This window comes from Palaemon carinicauda, chromosome 8 (assembly GCF_036898095.1).
Source record: "Palaemon carinicauda isolate YSFRI2023 chromosome 8, ASM3689809v2, whole genome shotgun sequence".
Lineage (NCBI taxonomy): Eukaryota > Metazoa > Arthropoda > Malacostraca > Decapoda > Palaemonidae > Palaemon > Palaemon carinicauda.
In genome coordinates, this window is record NC_090732.1 from 22,451,023 (window position 1) to 22,462,989 (window position 11,967).

The following is an 11,967-nucleotide window of genomic DNA, read 5'->3' on the forward strand; positions in this document are numbered from 1 at the left end:
ATTTTTTTTTAGATTTAACTTAATACAAAAAACATAAGGAAGGTCTACTGAGTAAAAAAGAAAAAAATAAAACTCTAAAGGTATTAGGGGATCATGAAGTGTGATTTAAACATTTGTAACTTGTTTAAACTTCGGAGGCTCCAAAGTTTCAAATATATTACCGGGACATAGTTGGAATAAAGTCTCAAAAAGAAGGTAGGATTCTTAGAATATGCTGCCTATCTAGTCCTACTTAGGGGATGGTATATTCTAGAAATTTCTTATTGCAAAGAAAAGTATAAATTATAGTGATTTATTCCGGAAAGCATTTACAATAAGCTAAGTGAATTACTGTACTGAAGACAAAATCAGGAATAATATTTTATCATCGGTAGATAAAAGAATTATTTCTCTTGAGGATATTCAGATTTTCAGAATTTATATTTTTTTTACTGATCTTTTTTTCTTCAAATAAAAGACGAAATACCTGATACATTTCTCACAAGTTCATTTTCAGTCAAGAGTTCTTAATTCTCTTTCCTCTATTTGAAGAATATGGGCTTAAGCAACACTGGCTTTAATCCTCTGGTTTAAAAGTCTAAAGGTCACTCATGAATGGCAGAGGCAAGGGACAGTGACATTGCCCTATCAAGCCTGACAATGCCCTAGACTCTAACCATAGACATATGATCAGCTTCCAAGCCCCCTCTCCACCCAAGCTAAAACCAAAGGATGGCCAGGCAATGGCTGCTGATAACTCAACAGATAGATCTATAGACTCCCCCAAACCCCCCATCCTTAGCTCACAAGAATGGTGAGGTTTCAGGGACCAAAGGAACTAACAAGTTTTAGCGGGACTCGAACCCAAGTCTGGCGTTCACCAGCCAGGTACGTTACCACATCGGCCACCACATCCCTACTTAAATAAAGAGATTATTCGGTATATTTTTCTACCATAAGTATTCTTATTATATTTGATTTGCCACCAATTTAAGAAGACAAAAGCTAACTTAATCTCCAATTCATATGCCTATTCAAAATAACAAATCTTCAGAGGCTTTTTAATACATGACGTAAATCTAATGTCATATTTACATCAGCAGTAGCTATTTTAAAAATATTGATAAACTTAAAAATGGATGAAATGCCTTGATTATACAGTTTTAATTTTCTTATTGGTCTTGTGAATACATTACCATTAATGTTAAATTCTAAGAATTCCCCCAAATCAACTACTAAATTACGCTTATCCTTATTAATTTTAAGTCATTATTGTAAATGCAGAATATGCCATTCACTTGTAATCACTAGGCGATTGTCACATGTATAAATTTATGAATGAAATTCCTGCTTTAGACTTTTTTGTTAACTTTTGATAACAATGTGTTATCTGATCTTATAAAAGAATGTTTATAAAATATTCAGAACATGTGTGGCTGTTAAGAGAGAGAGAGAGAGAGAGAGAGAGAGAGAGAGAGAGAGAGAGAGAGAGAAATTTCTTTTCTTGAATAATCAAGTTCAGGTATTCATTGATGCAAAATGTATGACTAAAACTATCCTAATATTTGTTTCGCTTAATTATAATCAATCTTATTTTGAGAAAAAATGACTAAAGCATTAAAGTTTTATCATTTATTTCAATAGGAAGACTCAGGATTTAACTTACGTAGTTAAAAACACGGGTAGAATTATCAAACTATAAACTGAATATGGAACATAATAAAAAAATAAATATAAAATAGAAAAATAAAAATAAAAATATGGAGGGTCACCTTACAATATTCGTTGTTACTCTTAACACTTTAAGAGTTCACGAATTCCCTTTTCCAAGAACTTCCAATTTTGACCCTTTTCTCAAGGAATTCCGGCTCTTTCGCATTCCAGGAATTCCTGGCCATAGTGTCTCTCTCTTTGATGCTGGACCGGGGTCTTGAGTTCCTTCACTTCAACATTCCAAGGTGTCACTTACTGGCACTTTAAGTGTTAGGTTTTTTATTCATCCATTAAGGTTTAAGTTAATATAAGATTTATGTTTCATATATTTTATTTATTGTTTTCATCATACTTAAATTTCTTGTTGCTTGTTTGTTTATTGTTAAATATATTTCCCCTTCTCGAAACATAATACTATTGTATATTTCCTTGTCAGAAAACACGGTATAGTTTTTGTTCTGAGTTCGAATGCGACTGTAAATGTCAGATAAGAGTTATCATTTTCCCTTCAGAAATTTCGCGTTTTATCAAAGTTCATATTATGGTTTTTAACTAAACCGAAATATATTCAATACTCCTTCATTATGTATGAGTTAAATCAAAGAATAGTGCTCTTTTACTTTCTAATCAATCTATCTCTCTCTTTCTCTCTTTCTTACTCTTGCATTATGCCTATATATGTATATATATATATATATATATATATATATATATATATATATATATATATATGTATGTATAATATATGTACAATATATGCATATGTATATATATACACACACATATATATATACTGTATATATATGCATTTATATATATATATATATATATATATATATATATATATATATATATGTATATATATATATACACACAATTAATAGATAATATCTTAGAGGTGTCCGAAAATCGTCGACAGTATCTCTTCTGACAACGTGAGCTAAAGTTAGTTTTCAGGATACTACAAACACTGTATATACGTTTTTACATTTAATATTAGATATCGACACTTGTTTCCAGTCCCTTTTTTAATGTTATTCCTTTTTTTTTGGGACTACATCGCTTGAACTATGGAATTATATTTCACTGTAAAGGGAAAGGGTGAACATTTAAGATACAAAAATATTTGTATAACATGTATTAATAAATAAAAACTTTAAGATTTAATGAAATGAAAAATTTTATGGTTTATTTTGAGATACATAGATGATTTTTCAAAAGGTTTCACATGATATCATGACCTATCTTACAAGCTTTTCCCCCGTTTTGTTATGAAGGGAATCAAATTAGAGATCAATGCAGAATTCAAAACTATATTTTCTGAGTAAGCCTCAAAATTTAGTCAGTTTTGTAGGAACTGTAATAAAATCTTCCGAAGCCTTGTGGGAAAGCATTCCTTTATTAAGAAAATTAACTTAAATTTTTTCATTTCAGAGTCTCAACGTTTTCATTCATCAATATTTATTAATAAATTTCGGAGTAGCCTAACATTTTTTGTCCATGTTGCTTAGGACAGAGTAAGTGTTTCCCCAGATCACGAGAGAGAAATCAAAAGAAGGATAAGCTTGAAATGGAAAGTTTTGGTAAACAAAATGAAATTTTGAAAAGTAAACTGTATCAAATCTGGTGGTCTTACCAGTATTAACTTATGCATCAGAAACTTGGAATCTTACCAAAAACTTAGAACATAAGGTAGTTACAACTCACAGAGCTATAGAATGAATTATGATGGGAATATCACTAAGAGGCAGAAAAAGAGTAACATGGATAAGAGAGAAAACTTAAGTTGAGGGTATTTTAACAACATGTAAGAAAAAAGAAATTGACACGGCCAGGACACATAATGAGAATGATAGATGATAGATGGACAATAACGATAACAGAATGGGTCCCGAGAGTTTGTAAAAGAACAAGGGGAAGGAAGAGAAGATAGATTGACAAACTAAGAAAATTTGCTGGTATAACGATAAACAGACGCGAGTGGAAGGACATAACTGAGACCATTGTTCTGCAGTGGACTAGTTACGGTTGATGATGATGAATATATATATATATATATATATATATATATATATATATATATATATATATATATATATATATGTATATAAATATATATACTGTATATATAGATATATATAGATATATATGTATATATATGTATATATACACACACATACACACACAAACACACACACACACACACACACACACATATATATATATATATATATATATATATATATATATATATATATATATATATATATGAATACATCTTTATGTTATAGTGTGTGTTCATTTTTTTAATTGTGATTGAATATGTGTATTTACTGAGTTACTTAAAAAAAGAAAGAAATAACGATTAAATTCAATGATGCTCCATCTCTAATGTTTCTGTTAAAATGGTTAAAGTTGCATAGGTATTTTTTTTAGTTTAGAGGGGATGGATTGCATATAACCCATTGTAAAAGTCAATCTCACACTTATGAATTGCATAAGTGTTCTCTTGAGAGAGAAGGATTGTGGGACAAAAGATAGGAAAGGAGACCTTTTGCAAGCACTGCAACCCAGTCTTTAATTCCCAGTGGAGATTGGTGCTCATTTACACGAAGGTCGACAGCGTTGGACATTATTAGATCGATTAATGGACCTCACTAATGGCGCAGCTCTCTACCATTAAGCGGCTTCCGTGCACTTTCAGTATGAAACTAAAGAAATTACATTTTGGAGTTATATTATAAGTCCTTTTGCCGGACAATTTCTATCTGATATCATATGTGAAGAATATTTTTGAGGAGGTATGATAACCAGGTATTCGATCCCTCCAACGTATATCATGATTTCTTTATTGAAGGAAGGAGTATTGATTAATCCTAAAAATGGTGAAAAGTTTTCCATTCTGATGGAATATTCTTCGGCACTCCTTACTTTTAAAGCTCATAAAAAGGTGTATACATAATTTCTCGTAAAATGGTCTTACTACCTAAAACTTAGAATACGTTTATGGTAGATATTAATTAAGTAACGTTAAATCGTAAATAGCATTTAAGAACTAATACCTAGAGTACAGGTAATTTCTAAATGAAAATTAATCTTTTGTGTGAGCAAGTCTGCAATTGAAAATGTGATCATGAAAGGGATATTTGAATAGGTAATTTATTCATTAAAAAGGTAAAGGCAGATTGAATAGGGAATTTAAATCAAAGCAAATGCATTAATATTAAAGGGAACATATGAATATATCGAGGAATATAATTAATTTTCTTAACGTCATTGCTCAGATAGTCCTGCTGGATATAGGAACTAAAAGTCTCCAAAGTTGAAATGACCATTAACGGAAATTTCAGCTTTCATAATATGTAAGAGATAAAAAGCTTTTTCCTGTTCTTCCCATCCACTAATGGATATCTCTCCTCCCCATCAATTTAAGATAGAAGGGGAGGAAATGAAATGGAGAGCTTAGCAATAATCAAAGTTCTAAGTGGTGGGTCGTCTTTAGCCTTGTTTCACTTTAACACTAACAGCCTTTCTAGAATAAATTGCTACACAGCTGGAATCAGCGTTTTCAAGTTTTTTTTTTTGAGGGGGGGGGGGGCGAGGTGGGAGGGGGGAGTGGAGGAACATTGCTACTTTTAAAAAAGAAACAAATGAACCATATTATACATTCACTGTTAGATGCGAAATCTCAATACTACTTGGATCTGTTATGTTCGAAATTTCCTTTTATATCAAAAAGATCTGTATCCTACAATCTATTTAATTCTTAATCATCAAAAAGATTAGTGAGGGTAATTGAGATTCTATAGGGATATTGAAAATGACTCTCTCTCTCTCTCTCTCTCTCTCTCTCTCTCTCTCTCTCTCTCACTTTAATATGTACGACACAATTTCAGCAGCTTGCGTGTAACATTGGCTTTAAAATTCTTCTCTAAATGTGTCTTTTAATTCGGAGCCGGGAACCTAAATTTATAAATGTTCAAGAGTTAGCCTTGTCAGTTGTGTAAGCTTTTACAATAAAAGTCACAAGTCCAACTTATTGATCAATTTAGCTTAATATTCCTGATGCGTAAGGTGTGAGGTTTAAAGGCTGATCATGAATGGCAGAGGCAAGGGACAGTGACCTAGACACTGACCATATATACTCTACATATGATTAGCGTCCCAGCGCCGATCCACCCAAGCTAGGAAGAAGGAGGGCCAGGCAATGGCTGCTTATGACTCAGCAGATAGACCTCTTGGTCCCCCCAAAGCCCTTAGTCTTAGCTCACAAGAATGGTGAGGTTGCAGCGACCAAAAGAAACTAAAGAGTTTGAGCGGGACTCGAACCCCAGTCTGGCGATCACCTGTAAGGGACGTTACCGCATTTTTGGGGGGTAAGAAAAAAATCAACTAAAAGGGTTTTTATAAATCAAATTTTTTAAACAGAAAGCTGTTAATAAATTAGTTATTTATTTAAAAAATATTGTTTTTGAAGCAACAAAATATCCTAGTGTAGTGAATAGTAACTGTATTTGTCGATCTTTAATGCTACATATCCTCTTTTCTTTAGTATGATAAAATATGTTGGAGTTTCTCAGTCATTACTAGCCGTGTTTGGTTGTGAAATCTTTTTGGCTTGAATGTACGAAAACACTATTAGTTTCACTAACACTAATGTTAAAAATGCGTAAAATTAGAAAAAAAAAAATATATACAAAGCAATTAAAAACCAATGCATATAAAAACTCCTGAAATCATTATTCTCAAACAGTTACAATTTAAATTTGATTAAGTTTCTGGGTTAATCTTTTTGTTATAATGTTACTTATTTGTCTTATCTATATTTCTTTTTTTTAGTCGTAAGTAAACCTATAAAAATTTGCAAATATCTGATATAGATTTAAATTGGGTTTCTAAAACTTATGTTAAACGAGGAAAATAGCCCAGTGAGGAAAAGGAAAAAGGAAATATAAAATATCTTAAGAACAGTAGCAACATCAAAATAAACATCTATATAAACTATAAAAACTTTTAAAAAAACAAAAGGAAGAAAAATAAGATAGAATAGTGTGCCCAAGTGTACCCTCAAGCAAGAGAACTCTAACCCAAGATAGTGGAAGGCCATGGTACAGAGGTTATGACACCACCCAAGACTAGAGAACAATTGTTTTATTTTGGAGTGCCCTTCTCCTAGAAGAGCTCCTTGCCATATAAATGAGTTATCTAATACAATTTCTTATGCAATGTGATAGAACATTGGATAAAGGGTTTAGATTCTAAGTCAAAGGAATTTTCTTATTTCTATTCTTTTTCTAAACATGATTGATTACCCCATTAAATTCTTAGATTCTAAATGGTATTCTTTATGACAATATTTTCCAGTGTTAAAAGTTGTCAATTTTTATACGAAAAAAATTACTATTTTTATGACTTTAGCAGTTACGAGGATAAATGAGTGAATGTGTGCTATATTTCAATGAATAGTACATTGATAGTTGGACAAGGAAAGTTCATAACATAATAAACTTTACATATAGTTTTCTCTTTGTTTTTATTGTTTTTCCCTCTGCGACTTTCAATCAAAATATCAAAGAGAAAATAAAATAAAATTGTCATGAATTCTAACGCAAATAAGAGTAGGATAAATAGATTTCCCGTCACGATGAGATTTTTTTCTATACATGCATACATAGATCAAATTAAGGAAAAGAAAGGGAATTGAAAGAAATTATCTGCAGGAAGTTACAAAAACCATAAAGTTATAAAAACATTACGTCACCTTTTCCAACGCGAGAAAAATTATCGGAAAATCAAATCAAAATGACCAAATGAAATAATTATACAATAAGTCTTGTTAAAGCTTTTTAATGGCAATCGTGAAATATTACGATTATTTTTCTCCTAAGATGACCATAAAATTTTCTTTTTGAGATCAACAGGTACTAATTAGAACTCAATAATTGTAGTAATCCGGGAATGTTTTGAGCACAATTAATCTTTCACGATCAGGTCATAATTACCAAATCTCAAGGTAAAAGTCTGTCAAATTTCAACAGAATAATAAATAAACGATGTCGATGTAGATATTTGTGGCATATATCAACAAATATATTTCCCTTGAAAAATGGAATGTTGGTCAGTAGTTTTTGTGCATGAAAATTAGGTCAGGTGAAAAAAAGTATCTGATGCAAGTAACCACCTTTCAAGTTACTAAGTTTTGTAAAAATGGTAAAGGAATTTTCTAAACTAGAATTTTATTTATCAACCGATTTGTTAATATCAGCATTACATACAGCATAACGAATGGTTTTATATTTGACTCAATCATAAGTAAAAAAAAAAGCAATGTAGACTTAATTAGCAAATTAGATAATATACAGACTATCATTTCTAGACTTGTCAGTTTTGACGTTGTATCACTATTCAGTACAGCATTCATTGATGATGCATTGGAATTTCTTTCTAATACCTTATAATTACACAATTACATTTACCATTTCCTAAAAATGCCTTAAAAGATGGAATTAAACTTTGCATAAATTATTGTAGATTTTAATCTAATGGGAGATTTAATACACAAACTTTTATTATTATTATTATTATTAAATGCTAAGCTACAACCCTAGTTGGAAAAGCAGGATGCTATAAGCCCAGGGGCCCCAACAGGGAAAATAGCCCAGAGAGGAAAGGAAATAAGGAAATAAGGAAAAATAGAACATTTTAGGAATAGTAACAATATTAAAATAATTATTTCCAATTTAAACTATAAAAACTTTAACAGAACAAGAGGAAGAGAAACTTGATAGAAAAGTGTGCCCAAGTGTACCCTCAAGCAAGAGAACTCTAACCCAAGGTAGTGTAAGACCATGGTACAGAGGCTATGGTACTACCCAAGAATAGAGAACAATGGTTTGATTTTGGAGTGTCCTTCTCCTAGAAGAGCTGCTTACCATAGCTGAAAAGTCTCTTCTACCCTTACCAAGAGGAAAGTAGCCACTGAACAATTACAGTGCAGTAGTTAACCCTTTGTGAAGAAGAATTGTCTAGTAATCACAGTGTTGTCAGGTGTATGAGGACAGAGGAGAATCTGTAAAGGTTAGGCCAGCCTATCCGGTGTCTGTGTAGGCAAAGGGAAAGAACCGTAACCAGAGAGAAGGGTCCTATGTAGTACTGTCTGGCCAGTCAAAGGACCCCATAACTCTCTAGCGGTAGTATCTCAACGGGCAGCTGGTGCCCAGGCCAACCTACTACCTACATGGGAAACCCACTATCTCCAGTATTGAACAACTTTTATATTGAATTTTTTGAAAGCAGAATCTTAATCACTAATATACTGTGCCTGATAATGTAAAATGGTTTCGCTAAATTTATGACTTATAGGGAATAAAAGTCTAGATAACTATTTTTTCCTAGATTGAATAGCTTATTACAGTAAGTAGATTTTACTATAGAGTTGGAAAAATTTTTTTTGGTTTATCTGTTAAGAATTATCGTAGAAAAAGGTGTAATCATAGATTCAAGTTTAATGTATACAGAAAACCAACTAATATCTCTACATAGGTGTATTTCTACTTAATTCAAAGCAATAAAGCTAAGAAATCTATATTAACTTCAGTGTTTTAGAAAGCATTACAAATATCCAACCCTGATTATTTTGATAATGAAGAAAATGAAATTAAAATATTCTGGAATTGTATTATACGAAGCATTAAGAACAGAAAAAAGACCTTCTTTTATAATACTCACACAAAACACTCAACGGTGTGTATGCATCTATGCATATGCGTGCACTGTATATTTGTGTGGGCATATATGGGTGCATATTCCCATTCAAATACATGGGTAAGTACAATTATTTAAGACAAGTGCATATTAATATAAAGAAGTTATAGGTAACTCTCGGAAGGTCAAGTTGCAAGTCAATCTTGATAATGAGCAGCCTTGAAAACGAGTTGCAACTTGACTTCAATACTGAATAATTACAAAAAAAAGATCAGCAAATCCTGGAATGCCTCTGGACTTAGTATATAAACCAATGTTCATATATACTCTTTTGAAATAAAAGACTTAATTCATTTACTGATGAATATCCACATCCTCTCTGAAAATGAGAATAGCGCAGTTACTGGCAAATTACAGTGCTGTTAAAAAGAAGAATTCAGAACAGTAGAAAAGGTGTCTTATAAAACTAACTCCATTGAGTCAGCCATAATCTTCAATCAATTATGCATAAAAGAGGGTTTTCTACCGAGATAATAATAATAATAATAATAATAATAATAATAATAATAATAATAATAATAATAATAATATTCCTGTCTTCAAATGCATTATATAACTGATATCTAATGCTAGAAAAAACGATGAAATCGTTAAGCCTGGGATTTAGGAAAATTTAATCCAGACACGTACACATGCATATATATACATATATATATATATATATATATATATATACAGTATATATATATATTTATATATATGTATATATATATATATGTATATATATAGTATATATATGTATATATATGTGTGTATAAATATACAGTATATATATATATATATATATATATGTACAGTATCTATGTATCTATATATGTGTATATATATATATATATATATATAGTAAATAAATACATATATATATATATATATATATATATATATTATATATATATATATATATATATATATATATATATATATATATATATATATATATACTTATATTATTGTTATTATTATTACTTGCCAGGCTACAGCTCTTGTTGGAAATGCAGGATACTATAAGACCAGGGGCTCCAACAGAGAAAATAGCCCAGTGAGGAAAGGAAACAAGGAAAAATAAAATATTTAAAGAAGAGTAACAACATTAAAATAGATACCTATTATATAAACTATACAAACTTTAACAAAACAAGAGGAAGAGAAATAAGATAGAATAGTGTGCCCAAGTGTGCCCTCAAGCAAGAGAACTCTAACAGAAATACAGTGGAAGACTAGAGAACTATGGTTTGATTTTGGAGTGTCCTTCTCCTAGAAGAGCTGCTTACCATAGCTAAAGAGTCTCTTCTACCCTTAGAAAGGGGAAAGTGGCCACTGAACAATTACAGTGCCGTAGTTAAACCCATGGATGAAGAAGAATTGTTTAGTAAACTCTGAGTTGTCAGGTGTATGAAGACAGAGGAGAATATGTAAAGAATATGCCAGACTATTCAGTGTATGTGTAGGCAAAGGGAAAATGAACCGTAACCAGAGAGAAGGATCTAGTGTAGTACTGTGGTCAGTCAAAAGACGCCATAACCCTCTAGTGGTAGTATCTCAACGGGTGGCTGGTGCCCTGGCCAACCTACTACCTACTATGTATATATATTAGTTAAGTAAAGGAAAGAAAGAGGAAAAACTTAATTTTACTCCACCATCGATCTACTGTTTTTTTTTTTTTTTTCATTTTGTCAAATAAATTTTTTTTTTTAAATAAGTAAAAAGTATATATTTTCCCTGAACGATAATTAGGAATATTTTTGGTCTCATTTCAGCAATATAGGCAATTAAGGTGATATTGAGTTTGGGGTAAAGATTAATTTTTCTAAATACTAATGAAAGAATTTTTTCTTCTGCCTTTTTTAGGAATACAAATAATCTTTTAAGATAGTTGGAAGATTCTGCGCTGTATATATCTATTTGAAAATGTTAATGAGTTCTAAGAAATAGATATCATCTCTTACATAATGTCCATCAGATTAAATGGCCGTTCTAAAGATGTTTATCTTGCTTAGTAATGAAAAATAAATAGTGAAATAAAAATCAGGAGAGATCCCCACCCCGAAATGGAAAGCCACAAGACCGTTATTTGAATAGAAAATGCAAAAGTGTAGGACTGAAAATGAATATGAGTAAAATAAAGATAATGTTCAGAGACACAACAAATAAGAGTATGGACGAACCACTAGACATCTTTAATGAATATACGTACCTAGGACAGACAGTAAGCTGGAGAGCCTTTGGTAAACAATATGAGATTAAGAAAGTAAAATGCCACTTTCTTTAAAAACAAAAGTATCTAATCAGAAGGTCCTACCAATGTTACCTACTGCATTAGAAACTTGGAGCCTTATTAACGTCTTAGAATTTAAGCTAGTTATAACTTAAACAGTTATCAAAATAACAGTAATGGGAATAACACTAAGAGACAGAAAAAGAGTAACATGGATACGAGAGAAAACTAAAGTAAAAGATATTCTAACAACATTTAAGAAAAAGAAATTGACATGGCCAAGACATATAATGAGA